The 27,183-nt window shown below is 52.2% G+C and overlaps 1 protein-coding gene across 7 annotated transcripts in view; it reads right to left on the bottom strand.

Moving 5' to 3' along the window:
* The window catches only part of CASZ1 (castor zinc finger 1), a 214,626-nt gene that overhangs the window by 49,777 nt on the left and 137,666 nt on the right, over positions 1–27,183 (bottom strand). The window lies entirely within an intron of this gene.

Below are 27,183 nucleotides of genomic sequence, written 5' to 3'. Positions count from 1 at the left end.
CAGCTCAGAGGGAAAGCAGATTGGAGGGAAAGAAGAGCAGGAAGAAAGCCACGTTTGCTGGGCCCCAGGGACTCTGCTGCTGCTGCTCTCCTTTAAAAGGGACTGTCTGCCCCCTATGACCCCCTCCCTATCCCAGGGCCCTGCTGATCTCTCTGGCCGGGGCCCCGAGACACAGAAGCGGGCGGCTCTCCAGCCAGACCCTCAGAAGTGCTCCCAGAAGCAATCGTGGCAGCCTCTAATCTTATGACATGACAGCCCAACGCAAACCGCCTGAAACTTTAGGCTCGCTGTCCAATGGCCGGCCAGGCTGCTCAGCATCAGCAGCGGACCGCTTCAGGCAGCCCCCCCATCATGGACAGCAAGGGAAACGAATCGGCGGAACGTGTGCCAACGAGGAACAAAACCCCCCCCCCCGTTCCTTCCAGCACGGCAAGCAGAGGAAGAGGTTTAAAAGGGTCCCGGCTGCCAGCCGCTCTGCCGGAGCAACTAGCGCCCGGCGGCAGATCACGGCAAGCCCAAGTCTGAAAGCATGTTTGAAATGCTGTTTTGTTGCCGTGGGCATTTCGTGACGATGACTCCTTCTATCTTTGCTTGCCGTCGTCATCGGAGACCCCTGGATCCAGGCAAGGATGCCGCAACCCGGGTTCTCTACGCTCAAAGCAGATCTGATGGATTGCAACCCACCGGATGCCTCCAAATCAAAGGGGCCCAGAGCAAAGGCCGGGGGAGCTGAGCAGGGAGCAAAGAGCCAAGCCAATAACAAGTCCCACTCCAAGTGGGTGGTCTGCAATCGCTGTCAAACCAAAGCACCCACTTCCCTTTGTTCTTCTCACCCACAAACATCAGATCCCCAGATAAAGGCAAAACAAAAACACGTACACCTGTGTTATTTACACACCCACCCATGTACTCACATGAGCACACACCCTGTATACGCCCAGGCTCTGCAGAGATGGGGCACACACACACTGGCTGGCTCTCACACCTGCCTGCCTGCATGCTTCTTGGCTCGGGGTAATCCAGGTCAGAGTTTTGTCACCACTCTTCCCCGGGCCCCAGCGGATCCAGAAACTCAGCCAAGGCCTTTTAGACCGAGGAGTGAGTCTTTCCCCTAGGCTCCTGCTTTTTTTTTGGGGGGGGGGGGCGGTCAAATAAGGTTACGGCGGGTGGAACCGAGAGCCAAAGCCAGGCCCAGCAGACAAGCAGAGGGGCTGGCCCAGAGATGCTAGGTGAAGGAGAGCCGTTCAGACAGTCCCCTCCAAGGCAGCCGGTGGGCCACTGAGGATTCCGCACAGGGAGAGGGGAGCACCGCACGGATCCCTTCTGTGGCAGCTGCAGGCAAGAAGGAGGTGTCGGATCCTATCAGAGGCCCCCAAAGAAGGCGCCCTCCGGCCTCCATGCAACCAGACGTCTCTCGGCTTTGCCCCTTCTCTGTCTGCCGGCACCTCATTCATTTCCATCCCTCCCAAGCTTCCCCAGGGAGAAAGCCGGGCCCTTCACTTCAGACGGGAGCAGCCGTGTGTGTGTGCACACAGACAGACACACAACCCACAAAATCCAGACAGTCAAGAGATTTTATAAATATTTACCCAAAGGAAGAGGAGACCCAACAAGCTGAGGAAGTCACCGATCCCGAGCAGCTTGTGCCTCGTCCCCCGCTCCGAGCCCGGCTTTCAGGCATGGGGGTCTGCCCCATTTCAAAGTTCCGGTCTTGGGGCTCTTGGGCCAGATTCTCTCATCTGTGCAGAGCCTCCTTTGTGTTTTTGAGCTCCAAAATGGGATCTCCAAAGGAAGCGCTCGGGCTCCCGAGCTTCCAAGCCTGTTACGGCCGATCCTTTTCTTTTTTTGCCAATCATGATAAGAATCTGATATTGTGCAGAAAACAACAGCAAGTCCCTGCCCTGAAGAACTTCCAGCTTCCAAACAACGGGGCAGCCGACCGAGGCCAGGGCAGTGTGGGAAGATCACGTGTAGGCATGGTGAGGCCACACAGCCCGTCACTGAGCCCAAATGCCGCTGACTCGCGGGGCTCCTGTTTTCTGGCTCCCAGTTTTCCCAATGCAGATGAAGAACAAGGTCTTTGGGAAGGCTACAGCTGGGGGGGGGAGGCTGCTGTTACCCTCCCCACAAGTCTCCCCTGGGAGGGGGCCTGGCTGTGGGTGCTGCTTTGAGCCTGGGAAGCGGAAAGGCAACGGTTCTCTATTTGCAGGGGGGGGGGGCATTACACTCTGGGCTCAGAGGCACACAGAAGGTCCCGGGCTCCATTTCTGGCATCTCCAGGTAAAGGATCTGGTAGCAAGTGATGTGAAAACACCTCTGCTTGGGCCCCTGGAGAGCGCCTGCCAGTCAGAGTAGACAATACTGCCCTTGGTGGACAGCAGGAGGATCCAAAAATGGCCACCCCACCTACAGCCTCCTTATCTAAAGACTGCCTTAAAGAACAGCAAAGCGGGGCCTGGAGTCAGAACGATGAGACCTCATCCCGGGACCTAAAAGCAGCACGCTCCCCGCCCCCCCCCCCCCCGGCCTTGGTCTCCATTTAGCACGATGCAAAGATTCCAGGCTAAGTAAACATCCCCCTTGATTTTTTTCTTCCCAAAAGAAATGTTTTGATTTTCCATCAATCCAAGGAAGCCGTTTATAACCCAAGCTTGTCACGGAGGCTTTTTCATCTCTGCCCAGGACAAATGCTCCCACATGCTCTATTTACACTGAGCACTTCCTGTGAAAACAATACCGCTGTGCGTTTACGGCCACATGGCAAGGGAGATGTCCGATGCCCCGCCCTGGGTGGCTGCCACGGAGGTGAAGGGGAGTCCCCGAGAGCCCACGGCCCTGAGCCTGTGCAAGAACACCCAGGTTCGTTTCTTTAAAAGCAACGGTCTAGTTCTCGCGGAGAAATGGCCGGAAATGTTCCAGTCAGCAACAGCCACCGGTCCGGTGGAAACTGAAGTTAGCCGGGGAGGTTTGTCTAGAGATGGCCCCTCGCCTCCCTGAAGTGCCAGAACCCTGCAGAATAGGAAGGGATCGTCTCCCCCCGGCCACTCTGCGCCTCCAGGAGGTGGGTGGGATCCTGGGCAGAGTTCTGAACAAACAGGTGACACAATTACTGACAATTATGCAAATATGTGCAAATGTATTTAATTTGCGTAATTTATGCAGCTCACAAAATGCAGCTATTCTTGGGGTGGAATTATTGGAAGTGCAGAGCATAAACAGCCGGGAGCCCAACTCTCCAGCAGGGCTGATTTGTCTGCCGGAGCACAGTCGGCTTCCTCAAGCGGAGAAGTGGTTCGAGTGTCGGACGAGGATCCGGGAACGTCAAGCCAAGGAAGACGGCTGGGTGCTCCTGGGCCAGTCACACACTCTCAGCCTACCCTACCCCACAAGGTTGTTGTGAGGATAACAAGGAGGAGAGGAGAGCAATGTGAGCTGCTTTGGGTCCCCACTGGAGAGGAAGGCGGGATACAAATAAACTAATGAAACAAATAAACAAAGTACAATATCTGAGAAATTTGCCAGGGCTCAGGACAATGTTAAAAGATTACTTATGATGGGATGGATGAGACCAAGGAGAGAGATCAGAGGCATGGGGATCTTTCTTTGAAGACCAGCAATTTGGCCAGAAAGCTGGAGGAGGAGGGGCCTGGGAGGGGGACTGGTAGGAGGATTCCAGGGAAGGCTCTGTAACTGGTCTGGGGATGCCAGGGCACTGGAAAAGGCTAAGGAAACCCCAAGTATGATGGAGACACGGGGGGAGGGGAGGGCTTGCAAGGACTGTCACTTCAGAGGGCTGAGCAAAAAAGCCCCCAACCTGAACAGATGGATCTTTCATATTCTTATTGAAGAATTCTATACCCAGCTGAGTAGCTCAGCTCTGGAGGGGGGCCTCAGTGCCAGCTTTCCAGGCGCTTCGAGGGTTTCATCCAATCAATTATTTACAACATTGTTTGGGGCGGATGAGGGAGGAAATGGGGGGGGGGAGGCCCGTGTGTGCATTTGGATTTGGAAGCTGCGCGCATCTCTGGTGCTTTTTACACATGCTGAAAGAGGACTTTGGCAAAAGCCCTTTTTAGCAGGAAGGCAGGCTAGAAAGCCCTGCGATAATAAATAGATCAAAAGAAAGAATGGAAATGTTGCCGTCCGGCCCTGGGACCAGAGGACGCCAACCGGGCCTCCTCTCAGAGAACCTAGAAGGCCACATCTGGGCTGAGCACATTTTGACTCCTGCCTCCTGCGTGGTGCTTGAGGTGGAGGGCAGAATTCCGCACCCTGAGAACTGCTGCTTTCACATTTTGTTTTGACATGCACAATGCTTCTTGCCTTTGCACTAGGCTTGAGATGGTGCTGCCTTTTCTTCCCTATTTGACCTGCCTCTGATAACCATCGGCCAAATGGTGCAGAATCATCTCACCCGCATCCATCTGAGTCACATCATCTATGCAAGTAACAGAAATTTCAAACTGAAAATTAAAGCAGGATTACTATCACAGGAGAGCTGTGCTCTGTTTTTTGTTTTTTGTTTTTAATCCAAAGCCCTGAATTCAAGACCTGCTAGCACTGAAAGGAAGAGCCCGGCAGGGACAGCTGAGACACTGGAGCCAAGCGCTGTCCATGAGACTTGCTGAATGCTGCTAAACCTTGGGTGTGACTCGCACCCTCAGAGTGAGCTCCCCGCTTTCCACAGGGCACCAGAACTTCCTTTGCCCAGTCCAGCTGAATTTTATTTCTTTGGGGAGGGGAGGGAAGCCGGTTCTCAGGGGGGGAACGTCAGCCGTGGCCACTCAACAGTATCCAGGGCGCAGCGTGAGGGTGGACCTGGTATGTTTTATCATTCCCACCCCCAGTTTATCAATAAAACATTTTATTGCTTTTAGCTCAGGAGATGACCTCGGCTTAGTGGAACACTGTCTCTTTCGACTGACCTTGGAGAGTTCCACAGCCGTGTCGCTAGCCGTCCCCTCCGCGTTGCCCTTTTCCAGCAGCTCGCGTTTTCAAGGCTTTTAGAAAGTGGCCATGCGGGCAGCCCACAGAGGAGTCCACGGCTCAAAAAGGCACAGAAAGGCCTCCAGCCAGGAATCCGTCCATTCAGCAGTTCCACCAAGCCCAGGTACTGAACGGGGCCAGAATCCAGCCCGTGAGAACGTCGGGGCCTCCCTTCTTTTTCAAAAAGCAAGCTGCTCACTTTTAAGGTAGAGGCCCCAAACCTTCTTGGGACTGTGGCCACCTTTGGAATTCTGACCCAGGGTGGTGGGTGCAAGCACAGCGAGGCTGCCCCAAGAAGCAGAGCCTGGCACAAAAGGTCCAGGAGTAAGGTCGTGCATAATTCTAATAGGAAACCTTCACCATCTCGGGCAGATCTGTTTAACAGGATGCCTTTCAAAATGAATTTGTTGTTTAAAATATCTTCTTGCATATACCTGCCAGGAAAAAAATATCTGCACATCCAATGAGACTCCCACTGGCCAATTAGAACATTGCTGGGCAATAGCCACCTAGCCCCGCCCACTTTCTAAAAAACACTAAGTGGCCCCCAGGAAAGAATCCAGCAGGCACCGTGGCATCCCTGGGCACAATGCCCAGGACTCCAAGTCTCCAAAGAAACCTTTGGCAACAGGGCCAGGAGAGACTAAGGCAGAGGAGGGCCTGTGGAAGTTCCCCAGGGGCCAGCAGGGGAAAGATTTCAGCGCCCCTCCCCTAGAAGTTGAAACCTATGCAAAACAAGCAAAGATGGCCGATGGTGCATGACCTGTACACAGTTGCAGAATCCTGCATTCCTCAAGTACAGAACTTAACCTTGGTCATATATCCCTTCCACGGCACAGAAAAAGCCTTCTCTTTTGCCTCCTTCCCTGACAATTTTTCTAGCTCCCCCAGTCACTTTTGAAAGAAAGTCAAATTCACCCGGAACGTGCTCACTTAACCCGCCTGTGACAGGTCATGCACACTAAAGCAAGGGTCCTTTGATGCAACTTTATGGCTTTGCAGTACATGGGGGCAATCCCTTTTTGGGCCACACCAGCCGTGAATGCACAAAAATGCACCTTCTCAGCATCTTACCTTGCCCCTGCTCCACGCCCCCCTCCCTGTTCCCAATCTCTAATCTCTGAGAGAGAGAGAGAGAGAGAGAGAGAGAGAGAGAGAGAGAGAGAGAGAGAGAGAGAGAGAGAGCCCTAAAGTGTTAACGGCGATCGGTGAAATGGCACAGCAGATTGCTACAATAAATAATTTACTGATATTTATAAATATTCAAATCAGGAGGCTTCAGAAATTGAAAAGGGGGGAGAAGAGAGAGAGGGAGAACGGGAAAGTTTGTGTGTGCGTATACGCATCGGGGGGGGGGGGAGTTGACATTAATTCCCTGACTCTCCAAATTCATTTGAGAACTGTTTCTCATTTCAAACAAATATTAAATCTTTTGGCGTCAGGGGGAAAAAAAGGTAGTGTTGAGCCGGGGGAAAGAGGGATGCCGTCTCTGTGGTTGGCATTTGGCTTCATCTGCCAAGATCTTCACCTGCAGCCTGGTAACCTTGAACTCTTGAGCCACGGGGGACCCGATGCCCCCTTCTGTTGCTGGGGGACTTATGCTTCCTGGCTTCCGAAGAAGGAATCCAAGCTAAAGACGTTGCCATTTGTGACATACACATTCCCGGGGAACCTGCTGGCAAAGTTAACTTGGGCATCCCTGAGCTTGCCTTCATCCTTCAGCGGAGAACATTCCTCGCAAGAAAAGCCAACCGCTGAGGTCATTAGTGTAGGCACAAGTGCCTCTGGGACTTCCAGACTCACCTCCCCTCCCTTGCCTTTGAACACAGGTGAGGGAAGAGAGGGCAAAGGAATGCGTGACCAACAAGGGCATTTTGGCGCTCACACACTTTGTACCTATTTTGTGTTCTGGTCCGGACAACTTACGCAACTCCCGCTGTGGGGATGCTTTGCGAAAGGCCTGATTCTGGCCGAGTTTGGAAATGTCTCAAAAAGGAGCCGGTGGGAAATGGTAGTAGAGGAGACCGTTTCCTGAATCCTTCTGGGAACTCACATGGTTAAAATAGCAAAAGAGCTAGACGGACCACTCCAGGACTGACTTAGCATAATCAGCCTTCTTGAGAAACATCTTTCGGGCCTAGAGATTGCCTCTGATTGAGTTCCTGTCCCTGACTTGGTCACCAGGCCCAAAACACCCAGCGGGAAGCCCCACGCTCTGGAACGGGGTGAACTTCCACCCAGATGAAAAATGGCTCTTCTAATGCACGGGGAGACTGTCAGCTTCCTTACTCCCAATGTTTTATGAGCTTAACTGAACGGCTCTGAACTCCCTAGTAAGAAATAAAGTTATCCCTCAGCGTCCCTTCTAAACATTTCACTCAGTGCAAACGGTGTTTAAGAAAAATGAGGACATATTTCTTCTTAAGGATGCAGTATCCCCCTTCAGAGGCCTAATTTATGCCATATATCAACTGGCCAAGGGAAAAAGAGGCAGGCAGACTGCACTGGGAGTCGGCCGGCCCAAACGCAGATGAGTTCACTTTAGCGGCGCATTGCTCCTTGCTGCAAGCCCCCCCCCCCCCCGAAGAAAGAGGGCTGGACAGGCGCTAGGCAAAGCTCTCATGTCCTGCTAAGCAGCCTTCTTAGAGCCAGGGTGGTGTTGTGGTTAAGAGCCTAATATGGAGAACTGGGCTGGATTCCCCACTCCTCCCCATGCTGGGTGACCTTGGGTCAGTCCTGGTTCTCTTCGAGCTCTCTCATCCCCACCTCTCTCGTAGGATGTCTGTTGCGGAGAGAGGGAGGGAAAGGTTTTGTAAGCCACTTTGGGGCTCCTTTGGGTAGGGAAAATCTTCTTCTCTGATTCCACATCCACATTGCCTGCACAGTCAACCTGCCTACAACCATGAGATTCTGGGAATCGACCTTCGTGGGAAGCGGCTGGCAGGTTCTTAAGGGGGTTACAGTCAGCAAGGCTGAGAGAGGAAGCCTCAGGAGAGGGGCCTGCTCAGGATGTAACTCTGAGGCATCTTTAGGGTCTGCAGAGCCAAAACCTTCGGAGATTTATGAGGCTCTCTTGCTTCCTTACGGCTCACTCAGATAGAAATGCAACCTGCTTACAAACTGGGGAGGCGTATAAAAAGACGGGCCAAATATATCAGAGGCTGCTCTTGAGCGGCAACTGCAGGCCTGAGGGCTGGTTCTGGATGCCGTGACCTTGAGAAATAAGGTGGGCAACTGCCCCAAACTGGGCTTTCTCTGGGTGACTGCCCACCTGTGGGAACCCTTCCCATGGCTGTTCATCAAGCATCTCCTTTGCTAGAAGAGCCAGGGCGAAAACGTTCCACCAGAAGAAAAGTCAAGGTGAAAACTCTTCTCATGGCAGATGCCCTGTTGCTGGGTACAATCAAGCTTCAGCCCCCATGCCCTATTGCTGGACTTTGAGAGGAACTGACTGGCCACAACGTTGGCCTGTCTCTAGGGAGGGGTCCCCAATACATTTATCTAAATGATAATAATAATGTGAGACGGGATGCTGGACTAGATGTGTCCCTAGTTTGAACCAGCGGGGCTCCTCATACGTTCTTACCCTAAAACGTTGCTGAGAGCCGGAGTTAAGAAGCCAGGTGCCCACAACCCTAAACAACCGACCACACAGTCTGAGTCCAGCGTACCCTTTAAGACCCTTTAAGTTTCAAAACTTCCCATAAAAGTCTGCAGTATCTGGGCCTCTGCAGCGTTTGTTCTGTTGATCACCTGAAGTTTTAGAATAGTCTTCTTCCGTATTTGTGTATCGCATCTGGTTTTTAATGTAATCCTTATTATAAGGTACCCAGAGATGTCAGGAAAGGGAAGACAACTAATTTTTTTTTAAAGAATAAATGGATTGGGAAGGCGTTGGCCTAGCGACCACCTGTGTCTGGCTCACCTGCTGGCAAGGCCTTGCTCTGGAGCAGAAGTGGAAGCACCACATTTTGTCCTAATGAAATCCTTAACGTCACCTCAATAGCTCCTCCCATCCACTTGCTTTGGCACGTTTGTGTACAGGGAGATTTCATCCCAAACCAAGACTATCTTGCAGGGTGTTAGTTAATGCTCTACGCAGCTTTCCAGCTCTGTGTGCAATGTCCATAAAATTATGGCATCAACACCCACCCTCCGCCAGCATCCTCCCCTCTCCATTTGCCAGGTTATACCCCTCCTTCCTTTATTTATTATATTTTATCATAATTTTTTTGTCTGTGTTAAAAGGTTTACTATCCAAAACAAGTCTAAGTGGTCTCACTTCTAGGCTAAGTAACGCAATAAATCAGCGGGAAGTGTTAACGTCAACACCACAACCTGAGCCATCAATCTCACCCCATTTTACTCGGAAAAACAAGAGCTGGAGGGAACACCTGAAGATGCCTCATAGGAGCCGGACCACAAGCCTCGGAAGGCCAGTCCTGGCCACTCTGGTTGGCGGCAGCTCTCCAGGGGTCTCGGGCAGAGAGAGGGCTTTCCCATCACCCGCTGCCCGATCCTTGGAAAGGGAAGTGCTGGGGACTGGGCCAGAGCCCTCCTGCAGGCACAGCAGAGTGGCGACCTTGCGATGAGCCACAGCCTCACCCCAAGCTACGGTGGAGGAGGAAGAGGGCCGGAGGAAATGCAGCCACTGGTCCCTCAGGGATTGGCAGGCTTAGGGTGGGTCTTGGAAAGTTTCCCTGGAAGCCTGGCATGCTGCCAAGGTAACACGCTTCAAAGAACCCTTCCAATTTTACCATCCCAAATGCAAAGGGTCCAAAGGAAGTAAGGCATGCCTTGATCCATGGCACTGAGCAGGACAGAAAACCGCTTGAGGCAGGCAGAATCCTGGGCTCCTCTCAGGCATGATGTGGGAAGGGAAACCTGCCAAGGAGAGAATTCAAACCCACAGCACAGAAGCTGGGCCTAAATCTGCATGAGGGCCCAAAAGCTGACATGAAATTTTGCCAGGAGGGGGGAATCCCTGATCAAGACCATCCCAAATTCCTGTTCGGTCTACTTGTGGGTGAGTTTCTTGGGCACTGGGATCCCTTTCCCCTCCAGAGGCCTTTTCAATAAATGACCTTCTTATGTGATGGCACAGTTCCCTTTAATTGCACACCATTGTCGTACATGACACTTACACATGTTCACGTGTATTCTCCCAGTAAGACACACAACATCCCTGCAAGGTAGGTCAGAACAGCTATTTCCATACTGAGGATAAACAGAGCCTGTGGCATGTCTAAGACACCTGAGTGAGACTGTGGCAAAAGTGAGACTCGAACCAGGGACCCATTCAGTCTCTATGTCCATGCACATCACGACCCAACCACAGCAATGGAGAGGAACCAGCTTCCTGACTGCAAGGCATGGGGCATGGGGGTGGGTATCAAAAGGGAGCTCCCCCCAGTTTAGAAAGCTCCCTCTCCATTCCCCCCAGCCCTAAACAGTCGAAATCTCAAGGAGACTCCCACCCTTGCATCCCTTGGGGCATCTGCACTGGACAGGGGATTCTCTCTCTCTCTCTCTCTCCCTTCTCTCATCTTTTCATGAACTCTATTTCTCTTTCCTTTCTGAAAACAAGTGAGCTGTAAATACTGTTTAACCTTCTCCCCCCCTCCCCCCTCCCCTCCGCACTATAAAAACACAAATATGCCATAACTCAGCGGGCCAGCCGCCGCGCCTCCAACATGCCCTGCTCCAGGCCTCTCAGGAAGGTCATAACAAACGACTTTCCGATTCAGTGCTCCTGAAATAATTTTGTGTATTAAAACCTGAATCTGCACTTTCTGGACCGAAAGCCGCTCTTAATTACGCCCGGCGTCCTTGGGGTGGACAGCGATCCTTCACCACAGCTCCGCTAACCAACCGGAGAGGTGGCAGGGCCCCCTCCCAACTTAAAACCCCGCCACCTCCTCCCCCTGCCTGCTCCCCCCCTCCAGCCCTAAACCGCCCCCCAGTCCCTCCTCCCCCCTTCCCTTTGCCCAATCTGTTTTCAAAGTGTGTCTGTCCTTTATTAAATTGTTTTCTTTTCCACATTATCAGTTGCCATGGAGACCTCATCTCTCGGATTATTTGAATTTCATTATATCTATTGATTTGGGAGCATTTCATCTTTTTTATTGTTTTTCTGTCAATTTTCAAAACGAATAACCATCTAATTTGCGTCAGCGCTGATTATGTTTGTCCCTCAATAGAGGTCGGCAGCTGCGTCGAGGAAACAAATCAATGGGAAACCATCATAAACCTCCCCAGTACGATCTCCAGAATGTGTGGGTGACATTCCGCACTGGCAAGAGAGAGAGAGAGAGAGAGAGAGACTCATCACATGCAAACTTCTTTCCTTACCCCCCCCCCCCGACCCTCTCTGCCCCTCTGGGTCCCCCCTCCCCCCCAAAAAAGCCCTCCTAATTTCTGGCTTGGACAAGGTGCTTTGACTTTTAAAAAACACATTATTTCTGACACAGCCCACTTTAGAGAAAGTACAAGAAAATTTCTCCCTAAAGGAAAACGATTTTTCCCCTTTTTTGTTAAAAAAATATACATATGAAGAGAAATTAAGGAAAGAAGAGGAAAAAAGTAAAGTGCAATTTGCAAATTGCTTACTATGTTTTTTTTAAATAATTTATGCAATTTTAAGCATTTACGTATAAATTTTTTAATAAGCCACCCTGGAGCAAAATGGCCATTAACATCCTAACGTCCTTCTGCCCGGTGGACCTGTCTGCAGGATCAATTTCCGAGAGTACTTCCCTCTTTTTTTTATGACATGATAAAACCCTTTTAAAGCAACTTACACAAATATGGAATTTTCTCCCCCCCCCCCCCCGCACTTTTATAACAGCCTCTACTTATTCGCTGGGGAGAGCAGGGATACATGCCTCTGTGTGTGTGTGTGTTGTGCGCTTGTGTGTGCGCGCAGGGGAGGGCAGCTGGCAGCAAGACAGGCCCAACCCTAACTGGAACGGACCTGGCTGTCCTTCTAACAAGGGCATAAACTTTCATTAGCGATGCACACAGTCAAAGGCAATTTAGGGAAACGCGCAGCACAGAAAAGGAAAACCTCAGCAAAAAAAGCCCCCCCTCCCCCCCCCCCCGCCCGTGGCTCCTTGCCTTCGTCAGGGCCTCTATCCTTGAGCAGAGCTGGGCAGCCAAAGTGACTCCCGTTGGCCATGGGAAGGGGAGGGAAATGGAGGGCAAGAGAGGGCAAAGGATGGCAGGCACAGACTGGGGGGGGTGTCCCCCCACCCATCCACCCCCTCACCCACCCCAGACTGAGGCAGTCCTCTGCCTATTCAGCTTCATCCATCTGGAAGCCCTCGGGCGGATTCGGAAAGAAACAGTCAATATTCGTTTTCGCAGGGAGCTCGGCAGCCCTCGAGCAGTTCTGCTGAAGAGGGACAGTTTCTCACGGAAAAGCAGAGCTCGCCACTTGCTGCTGCATCTCGGGACGCCATCTGCCCCTTGTTTCCTGCAGACCCCCCTTGATCTGGGCTGAGACCCACACACAGAGCAGAAGAACGTCCTATCCAAGTCCATCGGCAGACCTGGAAAATGGTTGTGCCAAGAAAATATGATGCCGGCAGCTGGCGCTTCCGGTTCTTATTCAAAGCTGGGTTGTTTATAACAATTTTAAAGAAAAGGTATCCAGGCAGTGGACACAACCAAAGCCATCTTGCAGAAAGACAGTTCTCTCTCCAGACCTGCTGTCCCAAATGCCTCCAAAGCAGAGCCCTTGCCAGTCACCCACAAAGGGTCCACGGAGCCTGGGGACGCTAGCACCCCCCCCCCCGTTAATGCATTTCTACTTCATGCAAGCTTAGCCACTGGACTGCAGGCCCCTTTCCCCATCCTCAATGCCAGAATTCTCTGATTCTGGCCAATTTGCTTCAGCTGCTCAGAAAGGTCAGCCAAAGTTAAAGGTTTTCATCTCATATATATCCATTGACTTTACTGCCTATCTATAGCCAGGGACTAAAAATAGTTCAGCCCAGCCCAGCATGGAGGCGACCGAGCGACCGACCAGCCGTATGAGTCGCTCTGGAGGATCATGAACAGTCACAAGAATCAGCCAGGGAACAAGCACCAGTTTGACACGGAGTGAGTCAGTCAGCTTTTCGGGGGGGGGGGGGCACAGGTACAGTCAGCTGTTCTGTTCTGCTTTTCAATCTGTTGCAGGTTACTTGGGCTGGGGTGAAGCATGGCTTCCTCTTCAAGTGGCCAGGGAAGCAGTCCAGCCCAAGACCAGCCCAAGGGGAGGGGAGAGGAGGCGGCGGAGGGTGCAGAGCGGCTACTGCCCAGCTCACCTGGAAGGCAAAGCAGCCTGCTCCCTGCCGGGGGGCCTGACCACGAAGGGTGGTCCTCCGCTACAGGAGGCGGAGACATCTACGCAAAGGAAGAGGAGAAGAGGGGCCACTCAACAGGCCCTTTCAGACCCAGGCAGCACCCTGGCTCCCATTCAAGGCACGGTGCAGACATGCGGCTAGATGGCCATGGGATCCCAAGGAAAGAAGACCCCATTCCAATCAATAATCCCCTCAAGATGCGGGGAGGAAACCCCTTCCTGGCCAGCCAGCAGCTTGCCTGTCTCTTCGAAAGCCAGAGAGCGAGAGCAAGAGAACCAGATGAACCTATTCTCCCATCAAATTCACTTCCTTCTTTCATTTGCCTTTCCCTCCTTTGCTTTAACTGTCATTAAAACAACAAGTTTCTGTTCCAGTCTAAACATTCCCACATTGTATAAAGGGTTATGTTCCACCAGAGTCACCGTTGGGCCCAGTGTTTGCACAGAAACCTCACTGCGCACCCCCCCTCCTGACAAAGTGACTTATTAAAGTTTAAACAGTAATTAACAGAACAATAAAAATAAAAGGATGTTTGGGGAGTCGTAGAGCACACAGGGTTTTTTGGCAATCCCAGCAAAAAATTTTTGTTGTTGTTGTTTTTCCCAATGCCCTGAGCTGGCAGAAAAAAAAATACAGCTACAGAACCAGAGAGGGGGCAGGTCGAGGCCTGGCAGGAGAGAAGGCCCCCGGGCACATTTATCTGTCTGTTTGGGCAACGCGCACAGAAAGGGGGCAGAAGGAAGAAAACGCCTGGCACAGAATCCATTGGGGTGCCATAACAGCAATGACAAACAGCTGGATGCACGAATCCAGTGGCCACGTGGCTCCCTTCCAGATGTGGCAAGCGCCTGAGCCTGAGCTGATGGTATTAAAGAAGTAGCCTTACAATGCTCCCAATGAAGTGCTTCAATGGCTCTTTGCAGTGGTTCCAGGACAAGAGGAGCGCACGCTGGCTGTCCAGAAGGGGCAACGGAAGGGGAAGAAACATCATGGGCGCCTCTGGCTTCTGCCTCTTCAGGGAGGTGTCAGCAGAGCCTGTGCCCCCCACCTCATTCCTTCCTCTGAGTGCCCTTCTAGCAAAAGCAACTGCTGACCAAGGTAATTAGCACCATGCAGACAGCCCACCGCTGTTGGGGTTATTCTGCTATTAACTCCCACAGGGAAGCAAACCCACAGCTAGTACCTCTTGACAATGACAACCCTTAATGTCCTGTGGAACTCTAAGTGCTCTGACTTATTTCCCTGGCACATGAACAGCAACAGACAAAAGGCCAGCCCCCCCCCCCCGAACTATTCCCTCATCCCCCCCCCCCACAGTACCTGGTTACCCATATGGAGCCCCTACAAGGCAGGGCTCCCAGGAATCTGGAGGGGCCAGCGATGTGGGCCTGGGGATCAAGCATGCTGCTCTTTCACCTGGTGGGGTTCCTCACTGCAGACAGGACCTGAGCAGCATGGAACAAGACTGCAGAGGAGCAGAAGACACCGGCCGACCATCGCTCAGGCCCTCCAGGTCGACTGGAAACAAAAGCTGGGAACAGCTCACAGTCAAGCACAAAACCGTGTTAGCAAATCCAGGAAGATGAGCCATCTGATGGAAGCTCTTTAAAAGGCTCTGAGAGAAGGAGGGACATCACAAGGAAGCCCACACTCTTCTGGGAGTGTCTGCACACCTGCCGATGCATGTGGGGAAAGGATGGATTCCCACCCCCTAAACCATTAACTATTAAGGCCGGAAGGGCAAGGGGGCAGGGGCTTTGTTTTTGCAGCTTCCATGCTGGCAATGGGCTATTGTCAAGAGGGGACCACAATCATTAAGTCTTGGGAGGACTCCCTGTTCAACTGTGACCAAAAAGATGGGTGCCAATAGTAAGAAGAAACCACAACGTCTTCTGCACATTTCTGTCTTGCCGCTGCACTCTTATGAACAACAAGTGGCCTCTCTTTCAGTGTTTCCACTGCAGCCCTTCAGGGCTAGAAACCTGGAACCCAGAAATGCCAAACGCATAGTGATGGAAAGGCAGGCCACACAGTCCTGATCATGCTCCACACGGCCAGGTGTCTGCTCCCTTTCTGTTTACTGGTTTAATTACTTATTTAATTTATAGTTCAACTATCTTGCTGAGACACAAGGCAGATTACAGAATTTAGCAGGGCGTTGGGAACAGTGGAAGACCTACAATAAACACTGAAATAAGATTGGCACACAAAGTTAGAAAGCTGCACAATGCTAAACAATATAAGATATGACATTATAGCCCTTGGTGAATGCATGCCCCTGGGGGTCAAGGCAGTCCTTTATTTAAGTGCCACTTTTCTCCCTCGCCGGTTGGGATTCCAAGGGCATTTCGAACTCACTCTCTCAGCCCTGTGAAGTAGGCCAAACTGAAGGCTTGTCATGGAACCAAGGTCATGAAGGGCGCCTCAATGGCAGAGGAGGGGATGCTTCTCACTGCTCCGCCCATTGCACCACACCGTCTCTCTGCTCTTCCTTCCATCCGTTTAGTTCAGCTCTGTTTCCTTTGCAAAAATGCCCCCTGAGCAGAGCTGATTGCTGTAAGTCTGCAACAGGACAGCAGGGCAGCTGCTGACCTTACCCACCTGCCGGGAGAACGGCACCTGGGAGAGAGGGCTGGGAAGATCCTAGGCTCCTGTTCTCACGAGCAAGGAGGGCGCTCTGGCTCCGATGGAGCTGCTGCACCTCCTGCCTTCCGATAAGAGCTCTCTTAGGCCTCCCGAGACCTCATCCTCTCCAGAGGAAATCAGGCTTGGAGGGGGAGTTACATCCAGCTACGAAGGCCAAAAGATTTCTTTCCTAGAGAACTTATGCTGACTTTAGGGATGTGTGGCACATAAAAAAAGAAAACAACCCCAACCGCCTCCCAACTGGCAAATGCTTCCCTGCTGATTATCTGGAGGCAACTCCGGGTCACCCCAGGCAACCAGATGTGTGGCTCTTTAAGAGCCCCCAAATCAAACTCTTCTTACTTTGGTAGGGAAATAAGATGAAGAAAGAGAAAAAGAGTATCGAAATGCTACTTCCTAAGCAATTACCAGTGGAGGCCTTTTTTTAATAAGCTGTCGCTCGACACAGCGGAGGGGGGCCCACAGAAGTGTGTGTGTGTATGTGGGAGGGGGGGAATCTGCTGTTATGAATCTGAATTCACCTCCAAGGATCTGAAAGGTGCTGATTTAATAAGCCACAAGACAAGCCCAAAAGGAGCACGACAGCCCTGGAAACAAACCTTGGAAAGGGGAGATGGCACGGGCGGCGAGGGGGCATAAAGGTGCGTGTCTGGAATTAATGAAGCCAGGATCTTGGTCTTACACAAGCTGCAGGATTCGTCTTGTGCTCTGGTAAGAAACAGATCAGAATGGGAAAGGGGAACCTAATGGAAGGCCAGGCTGGTGGTGGAACGAGGGGCAGCTCTCTTTCCCAGCAGCACTGAGTGAAGCGTTAGCTGGGCGTCCCCGGAGGGTTCGGCTGCAGCCCTGGCTCTGTTCAGGGTCAGGCACGAGAATTGGCAAACCTCAGAGAAGGATGCAAGTGCCAGAGTGTCAGACAAGGGTCTGGGTGAGTCCGGTTTCAACCCTCTGCCAGGGAACCTCACTGGGTGACCTTTAGGTAGGTGACACTCTCTCACCCTAGCCTACCCCACAGGGTTGCTGTTGTGAAGATAATGATGCTGTAGGTGGCTTTGGGTCCTCATGGTGGAGAAAAGCCATTACAAATAAATGAAAATAAAGCAAGCAATTGTTTTGTATAACGTACCCTTCATCCGCAGCCAAGAGTGAAGTGAGACTCTGGCCCATGATGACCACTCAGCCACAGATGTGACATCGCAGATGCGTCCCTCATTCTTGCAGGTTTGGAGAAGGCCCAGAGAGAGAAGCAAAACTCAGGAGAACTCATCCCAACCCGCAACCCTTTCATCTGCAGCCCTGTCACCTAAAATTGCTGCTGGATTAGGATCCAGAAGACCCAGGTTCAAATTCCCATTTGGCCATGGAAGCTTGGGCCAGTCACATGCTCTCCTTCTCACCTACCTCACAGGATTGTTGTAAGGATAAAATGGAGGAGAGACAAACAATGTAAGTCATTTTGGGTGTTCACTGGAGAGAAAGGCGGGGTATAAATAAAGTAAGTAAATAAAGTGGGTCCTTAGCTGATGAAAACTGCCTCCCTAGATTAGCTAGTTTATTGATCTACCAGCTGAGAATGCAACCCTACTTAACTGTTGGCTTCTCAGTTGTTGGGACTTCTGCGACCACTCGGTGCAAAGTTGGGCCCATGCTGAATGCTTCTGGGTGGACACAACTGGTGCTCCACTAGGGGACGTGGAAAAGGTGGCTCAGTCATTGCCACCTCTTCCTTAGGCTGAAACAAACCAGGAAAAGAACATCTGGGGCGGCAGGGCTGACCGCGCTCCTTCGTTAGGTTAATGGTTCGCTGATGTTTCTTTAATTCGGTGCTAATTGTTAGGGAATAGTCCCCAGATAGCTCAACAGATTACCCATGACCCCTCCCAGCTGATGGAAGGGGGTATATGTAGCCATGTGAAGAAACAACAGGTATGAGTTTGCAAGAGGGAGAGAGAGGCAGAGAGAGGGACTGATGTGAACCAGCTGATTGAGGCAGCCTTCTTTTGGGGGGTGTGATGCAGGGCAGCAGATCTGCTGACCTCAAAGAACGCCCTTTTGGCTTCACCTGCACTTCCTCATGCCTGATCCCCAGACCCCACCTGGAGGCTGGCAAGCCGAGGAGCACATCTTAAAAATTTCCAAAACGGGTCATCCCATTAAGGACTCAAATTAGCATCTTGTGACTAAGTACTGAGTATACAATAATTTTGTATAGGATCAGATTTCTTTTTGCTCCAAGCAACAACATCTCCTTTTAGAAATATGGCTACATCTCTCCATCCTGCCCAGGCTTGCAGTCGTTCTGTGATCTCCCTGAGGAGGTGGGGAAAAGATCATATGGAGGGGGGGGGCACGGAACACCCCCCTGCTGACCCCACTGGGCCAGTCCTGGGGCCTCTACTTCTGCAGCTGTTCCAGGAAGACTGCTCCCATCATCAAAGCTTATAACAAAAGTAACTAATTTGGATGTCTCTTAAAAACAGAGATATTTGTGAGAGTAGATTTAGCTGTTGTCGGCCATCTGGAATACAGAATTACAGCCACCTCCCATAATCCTATATTCCCTAAACCCTAAAGCTAGTTATGCTCCAGGGATGAGGCAGGAGGTGACAGTGGAGGGAATAAAGAGGGTGGCCTTCAGTTGGGGGAGACAGGAGGGACTAGCTGGTAACTCACAGACTTCCTCCGTTTTTTCCTCTTCCCTCGGAGGTCCCCATTTGTCAGGCTAAAAGCACAAAAAGAAAAGAGAGGGCGAGAGATGCCCTCTGCCACCACGCGCCTGTGCAAGCACACACGTTCACGAGTGCGTGAGCACACCTCTCTTGCTTGCCGTCGCTCTCTCACAGGCATTCTGGCCCGCGCAGGCCTGTCAGGTAAATTAGATCTGAAAGCTGACAATTTCTGACCATATTTCCTTGATTATTTCAAACAAATGCACACCAGCCGCTGTAAGGAGATTACAGTGACATAAACGTCCCGAGCGAGAGGAAGGGAGGGCAGAGAATTCAGGTCACCCCCCATCCGTCCCCCATTTGACAGCCGCTATATCGCTATCCAATCCAATAAAAAATCCCCCCCTTTTGCTTTAATTAATTTTACAGCTAGCTTGCTTAATTACTTTCAATCAAAATCCTCCTGCCATCGCAAAATTAGAGATGGTTGAGCTCCATTAGCCTAAATTCTTCATTTCCATATAGAAAGGGGCTCCCTCCTCGCAGAGCCAGCCAGGCTCTCCCGCCTTCCTGGGCTGCCGGCAGACGGACGGATGTCTGCCCCTCGGCGAGGCTGAAAACGGGGTTGCCAGCACAGTCCTGGAGACAGCAGGCCTCTCCCCCGCCAGCAGACGACGAGGGGCTGGCTGCCAGGGACACCAGAGAGTAGGTCATGGAGACCATGTGCTCCCTTTGCTGCCCTGGACCTGAGAGCATATCCCCTCCTTGGGTCAAGGACACAGCCTTTCCTGGAAGGGGGGGGGGCTGTTGGCAGTACGGCCAGCATATGCTCTGTGATGTCAGCCACTCCTGCATCATCTGGACTCAGCTGAGAGGAAGCTGTGGGCAACCAAAGGGCTCCTGCTAGGGCCCAGTCGGGTGAGTGATGGGGCCAGAGGGTGGCTGTCCATGGGCCAGGTTTGCACAGGAGACCTTTCAGAAGACCGCTTGAAGACCCACGGTTCCCCATGCCTTTCAGCATCTCTGGCGAAACTGGTGTTGGAATAAATACTCTGCAATAGCAGCGCTTTGTCTAATTTGCCTCTGTAGCTCAGGTCTTTGAAAACGGCTCTAAATGTACATGACAGCCTTTTGCTGGGTATTCCTTTGGGACTGTCTGCATGGTCACTTGGCGGTGAACTCTACGGCTCTGCTTCTCAGGGGGGGAAGACCAAGGCAGAGCTCCCCCTCTGTTCCCTTGCGTGGAGTAAAGGGATACGGAAGATGCTACCTCAGCAAAGGTCTGTTCTTGCCAGCCAGTTTTGCCTAGGAGGGAAGGAGCTACGAAATACCCAAACTGGCCAAGTGGGAGGGCAGAGGGGGGGGGGGAGCACAAGGCCCCACTGGGCTTAGCTCCAGGTCCAGCTCAGGGGCTCCGTCCTCCAGCTTCCCATTGCCCTGAGCAGCAGGGCAGAGAGCTCAGAGCCCCTTTGCTCCGAACACTTGCCTGAAGCCCCACACGTATTCCGACTCATGCCGAGCCAACATTTAGCTGAAAAGTGGGGTAAGAGCTTAACAAACTGCGGAACAAGTAGACTGCTTAAGCCTTCCAGTGGAAGACTCAGGATCCACACCTCTATCCGCCATAACAGCACACCTGTCTGCATTGAACATAATCCAGAGCTGTATCTCCCAAGTTTAAGAGTTTTTTTTTTTAAGGAATAAACTGAACTTTTCAAGCCTGAATTTCACCCGTTATCCTGTTCTGAGCACTAAAAAGCTTCTAACAGCTTGTTACTGCCCCTTCAACTTCACCTCTTTTTCCTGGCCTCTAATTCAGACAGAGATGGAGACAAATGTGAGAAGTGAACGCATCTCTTTAGTGAGCACGCTTGTTTCGGTTGTCCAAACACAGTCCCTGATCCAACAAGCATGGCAGGATTTTGAAGCACTGCAAGCAGAGGAGGGGATGGGCTCAGTGGCAGAGTCTCTGTTTGGCTTGCAGAAGGTCCCAACCAACAACTGCAGCCTGCATAGGTCTACCTGGACAACAGCATGCCACCCTTCAGAAAACATCTGGGCTGCAGAAAGCGTCAGGGAGCCAAGCCCCTTCCGTCAAGGCACTGCGTGTGGCTGGATCCTGGACCCATCCCCCCTTCCCCCAGTTTATTATTCATATTCTAGATTACAATTTATTTCTTTATAAATAAATTATAAATAATTTATAATTCAATGTATACACCACCCTTCCCCAGAAACCGGCTTAGGGCCATTTACACCAATAAAATATAAAAAGACCATTAAATCACAGACTGGTTTATCTATGTCTTCCCACTGCCTTTCTGTCCCATGTCATGGGGGGGGGGGGGAGAGAGAGTTCCAACAGCTTGCTCATTTGGCACGTCCAGACCCACTTTTGCCACTGCTCCAGTGCAAGTCGGAAATGCTGCCAGAGTAACCTCCCCCCCCCCCCGTGTGTGTATAGCTCCCCCACTATTAAAAACTTATCCGCCAAATTCCTGTCTCCAGCGCTCGGAGAGGCTGGGACAATAGCACAGAAGCCGCCTTAAATCCCCCAGTCTCTCCCTAAATAGCCCTGGCCCCGGAATCACGCCTGACGCTGGGAGCCTGTATTCTTTCCCCTCGTCGCCTGGCTGGAGCTGTTCAGACCCATCAGCGTGATGCTCGTGGTGGTGAAAAAGCGCCTGTGGGAGAAGACTGGAGGGGCCTGTCAGGAAGGCCCACTGAGCCGCCTCCCCTTGCTCTTGGCCCGGCCCAGAGGAAGCTCCGCCTCAAGCCGCAGACCGTGGGGTGTCCGATGGATATCACAGGGCACAACCCACCAGAAAGGTCTCTTGCACAAGCCCCACTGGATGGAACTGGGGCCATTCCAAGAAGGGGGGATACAGGCAGCGTATCTGCTCTCTCGCACCTGTGGGCTCCCCCCCCCCAAAATCACACGCTGCTGCTGGCTCTTCTCTGGCTAAGGCATGTGGCACTTCTTGACTCACAGGTTGCTGAAGGAGATAACAGTATCCTCTTGCTTTCAAATTCGCAATCTGCTTCTGAGATCTCTGAAATGTAAGGGTTTTTCTCCCTTTAAACTTATAGCGGTTTGATCTCACAAGTGCATCTGATTGTCCTGTTTTGAGTCCCTTCCAGGAGAGAGATGAGTTAAAATGCTTTAAATAAATGATAGAACAGCTGCAGCTCCAACATTTGTCATCTGGTTAGGTGGTTCTAGGTGGCGCTGGAAGGGAATCGAGTGCACAGGTGTGCATACTTATTTGTTGTTGTCTTTGACAGCACCCCTCCCCCAAACCTCCCCCAAACTTCCCCCAAATATAACACAGTGAGAGGACTTATCAGAGAGAGAGAGATCGGTAAATTGGGGCTGGCTACTTCCAGGATCCCCTTCCACAGAGAGTGTCTTACAGAACTAAGCCACAGGAGCGGATTTATCCTCCCCACGCATGGGCCTGTGTGCTCATGGACACCTCTGTGGAAAATGTCGCTCCTCCAGAAGGCTCCCCTGGACATGGAGTCTCCGCTTTCTGCAAGACAGAGGAGCAGGCCCCAAGTTCCTAGCAGGAGGAAACGAGGCTGCTGCTTTCAGCATGAATGTCCCAAACAGGGAAATACAGTGACTTGCAGAAGGGGCATCAGAGTACCTCTGAACATGTGCAGACAGCCTTCCCCACAACTCTAATGTTTTCTTAGAGTCACCTGCACACGCCTCAAAGGTGTGCTTTGACTTGTCCCTTTTCTGCTACCTCTGCTGTGACCCCACCACCACGTTGAAGCCGTTAGGTGGGCAGTGGTTTTATCCCCCCCCCCCATCCCCAGGCCAAAGCCCTCTTCAGCTGATTAAGGATTTCTAACAGGATGCAGAGATTTGCAGTAAGACCTGGCTCCGGATCAGCCGGGGCATGGAGCCAAACAAGTGTGTGAGGATTGCCCCTGCACCGCTGCTGCTGCCAAACTGGCAGTTGCAGCTGCTGCTCTCTCAAGGAGGTTTCTGAGTTCCCGGCCACGGCACAGCATTGACCTTTCCGAGCCGGCTGTGCCAGGGAATGGCCAAGCTGGGAGACGGGAAGCCTACGGCTGTCCCAGAAGTCTCCAAAGCCAACAAAAAGTGCAGGCCCCGTTATTTTGGGCACTGCTGTGTCTGTACTGGGCTGCACTCCGGGCAGGGGCATGAGCTGACCCTGCTCTTGGCAGCTCTGGAGCAGGGCAGCCAGTGAGATGCAACGTATAAGCTGGGCTTGGGGCAATGCTGCCATGCGTCTTCCCTGCACATTGAGCTCAGACTCAAGTTCAGCTCAGGGATGGCCCACAATTTTCTGCAGCTCTGTGTCAATTAAAATCCCACATGTCTGCTGAAGTCTTAAACTGTCAAGAGTTGGCTGAGTTACTCTCTGTGTTTTCTCACTTTGATTTCCCCCCCCTGTGTCTTTACAAATGTACGGGTGCCCCAGGAGGCCAATAGAGACTGGAAAGCTTCTGCCTTGTCCCCTGGACTGGATACCCCCCAGGCCTTGAGCTGCCAAACTGCCTCTGTGCAATCCCTCAGAGATGTCAACGGGGGCCGTCTCTCCCAAGGCAGGCACAGAGCTGGGATTTGGAATCTAAGGATTCTCCACTTTCTGGAAGCCATCTCTTCTTGCCAGAAGAAGTACTCTGAACTTGGTAGTTGCTAAAGGTCCCGGTACCTATTTTAAAAGTCCACATTCTTGCCCTGAATCCTTTTCTTAAGAAGAGGAACTGGCCTCTGTCTGATGATGCCTCTGAAATCTCAAACGCTCGAGGGCAAAACGCGTCACCTGTGGCCCTTGGCAGCAACAGAGCAAAACATAAAGGGCTGCATGGGAAGTAACAGTTCAGGTGAACAGCACTGAGATAAGAACGTAAGAGCCCTGCTGGATCAGACCATCTAGTCCAACCTCCTGCCTTACACTGTGGCCAACCAGTTCCTCTGCAGAACCAACAAAGAAGCACAGAGGCAAAAGCTTTCCCCAATGTTGCCTGGAATTCACAGGCTGACTGTCTCTGACCTTTGGTCACCATGTCTAGAAGCCACTGATCCCCTCCATGGATCTGCCCAACCATCCTTTAAAGCTGTCTCTGTGTGTGGCCATCGCGGCATCCTCTGGTAGCACTCTCTGCCTTTTTATATATCCCCAATCTAGCCCAGGACTGCCCCCCCCCCAAGAGCAGAAGGAATGCGGCACAAGGAGAGAAAAGGGCTCCAGCTTCTCCTCCTCCTCCTCCTCACAAACTGGTTGACTTAGCTGGATCTTCCCTACCCTGGGACTGGCTGCTCTACCCCTGCGTCGCTTGAGGACTGTCATCTTTGCTTTCCAAATCCAGTTGCACTGCAAGCCCTTTTGCCAAGTCCGCTGGACCTTTCTTTCTTGAAAAGGCAACTGGGAAGAAATATCAAGCAGACAGAGACTGTTTCTGGAGAGGGCAGAGATTCAGAATTGGCCAGGCTGTGCCTGGGCATAGGTCCCACATTTTGGGCAGAAATCCCTCTGGCTCCCTGGCTGGGGCTCCGCTCAAGGGCCAGGATCTGGTACTCTTCCCAGCCCTGGCATTAAGAAGACTGCAAAGCTGCTCCGAGCAGCGGGAGAGAAGGGGAAGGCTGGGCTGGTACGACCTGACTGCCAGCAGCGGCGGCCCAGAGACCCTTTAGAGCTGCCCAGCAGAGTCATCGTAGCAGGGAAAAGTCTGGAGTCAGCTCCTGCTGGCCCAGTGCTGAAGGGAAGGAGGCAGGAGTGGATATTGCTGGCGGAGGCCACAGGGATGCTGTTGAAAGCTGCTAAATATGACCAGGTTAGCACTTTCGTCTTTTAATGGCAGGTCACCATTAATAAGCCCTGGGCCCGAGGGTGCCATACACAACTTCCATCCCTCCTCCCACCCCCATCCCGAAATACTCATTTCATTAACTTTTACTGCAAGGAATGGGCTCGGCACCTGCTTAAAGAGAAGGAGAGGTGGCTAACAGGTTAATGGGGGGCCTGGAGAATGGGCTGAGTCAGGAGAGAACAAAAGGCCATCCTCCCCAACCTCCAAATGCACTGCAAAATCAGCCACACCCCAGCCGGCCCACCTTCCTTTTGGACAAAGCAGCTGCAATCCAGGCCACGGCACAAGCCAAGGCAAGCGGCAGCCCCAGACAACCCTCCCCAAGTGTCTTCCCATCCTAGGATCCTTGGCAATGCCTCTGAGAATGCTGAGGCACAAATCCCGGATTGCACATGGCTCTTCTGGGGACCTGAAGAATAGCGACAGTGCAGCCAGGCAGGTACCACTGGCCCCTTATCCACAAGCCAGTATTTTGGGAGGCTATCTAGGGCAGATCCTGACCTGGAGGACCCAGCCTAGCCTGATCTTGTCTAGCTCTTGGGAGCTAAGAGGGAGGCGGGGGGGGGGGGGCTCGATGAGCACTTGGATGGGAGACCACCCAGGAAGTCCATGGTCCACGGCAGGCAATGATGGCAAAGCCCCTCTGAATGCCTCTTGCCTCGAAATCCCAACAAAGGTGCCAAACCGCCTCCGACATCTAGAGCAGGGATTCTCACAGGACTGAGAAAGTCACGTCTGCTCTAAGGCGGGGTCACTTAATGCACCCCCCCAGTGCCAGAGAAAGAGAACGCAGGAGAGAGGAGCACAGACAAAATGAGACGTCCCAGCTGCCAAAACATCCATCTCAAGACTCCTATTGATCTGACCTACTTGGCAGCTTGAAATGAAGCCACTCTCTGCAGCGGGAGGGGGGGGATCAATGAGATCTAGTGGACGGGAGGGGGAGGTTGACTGGAGGGCCTGGAGGATCTGGACACTCTTCAGTTTAGGCGGGGGGGGGGAGGGAGAATCAAACGCGGAATGGAAACGGGATAGAATTTCCCTCCTTTCCCCATTCTACCGGAATTGCTGGTGGGAAAGGGGAATGGATTCACCCAGGGGAGTTGATGGACAGCAGATTCAGAAATATATACAATAAAAACAGGAAAAAATGAATGACAGAATGAGAGAGATTCAATTGGGTCGCCCTGTTGGTCTGAAGTAGCGCAATGAAATCAGGAGCACCTTGAAGACCCACAAAGATTTATTCAAGGCGGGAGCAGCTGGGGAGCTCACAGAACTTCAAGCTACAGAAATCATTTCCCCTGGAGAAAATGGCAGCTTTGAAAGATGCACTCTATGGTATTACATCCTGTTGGGGTCCCGGAAAAAGAATCCCTCCCCTCATCAACATGGGCAATTTTAGCAACAAGGAACAACAATTTTAGGAACAACAAGAACTCTGCTGGAACAGGCCCGTTTTGTTTCGACAGCGAGATGACTTTGAGAGGCCCAATGGCCGAGGACAGCAGTCCCCTCCCCCCTCTCTCCCAGACTCAGCAATCTGGCTCCCAACATGGAGGCTTTGTTGAGCGCCACGGCTAACAGCGGCAACGGACCCTTGGCTCCTTCATTTCTACCCTGCTTTCCTCCATAGCAGAGACCCAAAGCCCCTTATATGTCTGCCTCCTCCCCTCACAGCAACCACTATGAGGTCGGCTGGGCTGAGGCTGGCAGGCCCAAGGTCACCCGCTGAGCCTCCCCACTGGCAGAGTGGGGGAGTCAGACCCGGAGCCTCCGGATCCCAGGATGACACATTAAGCGCTACACCACAACAGCGCTCTGCTGCAAGAGCCACCTGAATGGACACGGCTGCATTGACAAGCGACCTTTCCAGGGTAGGGGCTGTGCTAATCCTATGCACAAATTGGAAAGGCAAGCAGGAGCAAAAGCCAGACCAGCTGCACACAGGGGCTGCAGCAGCCATGGCCGTCACCTCCAAACGCCCTTCCTAGAGCTCTGGAGAGTGCGAGAGACACACGCGGCAGTTGTCTGGCACCTCTCCCCCTGCACAACTGTTGCCTTCTTTCCAGAATAAAGGCAACAACTGTTGCTCAAAACTTGGTCGAGCTGGAAAACAAGAAAGGGAGCTTTGAGAACACCAGTTTCTGAGTCAAGCCGAAAAACTTTACAAACCCCCAAACCACCACCCCACAGCGGCAGGCACCTGCTCCCCGCAAAGCAGCTGTCCGAGCAACCAGGAGTTCCGGCGTTGCCACACGGGCCCACGAAAGAGCCCAGATTTGGGTCGGGGAGAGGGTGAAAAGAGCAGGGAGGGAGAAGGGTGACAGAGGCAGGATAACGGGAAGAGGGCTGTGCGTGTGAGCAAATGAGAGGGAGCGGCTGGAACCGAGACCAGCAGCATCGAGAGATCAACAGGGTTTCCAGGGTAGGCGCTTTGCGGAGTTCAAGCTCCCTTTGCCAGATATGACTCTCAAAAACTTCTGCCCTCAGGTTTTGGTGATCTTTATGGCGCGACTGGACTAAAATCTAATTATTCTGCTGCAGATCAATACAGCCACTCTTTAAAACTACCTCCACAGTGGAAAGGGAGCAAAAAAGGTCCGGGGCTTGCATCACGAAATGAGAGTGTTAGTTCTGAAAAGGAAAGTGCTGCTCGCTAGAGAGGGTGCATTTCCCCCCCT

The sequence above is a fragment of the Paroedura picta genome, chromosome 15 (assembly GCF_049243985.1).
Source record: "Paroedura picta isolate Pp20150507F chromosome 15, Ppicta_v3.0, whole genome shotgun sequence".
Taxonomy (NCBI): domain Eukaryota; kingdom Metazoa; phylum Chordata; class Lepidosauria; order Squamata; family Gekkonidae; genus Paroedura; species Paroedura picta.
This window is presented reverse-complemented; position numbering and strand designations above follow the sequence as displayed.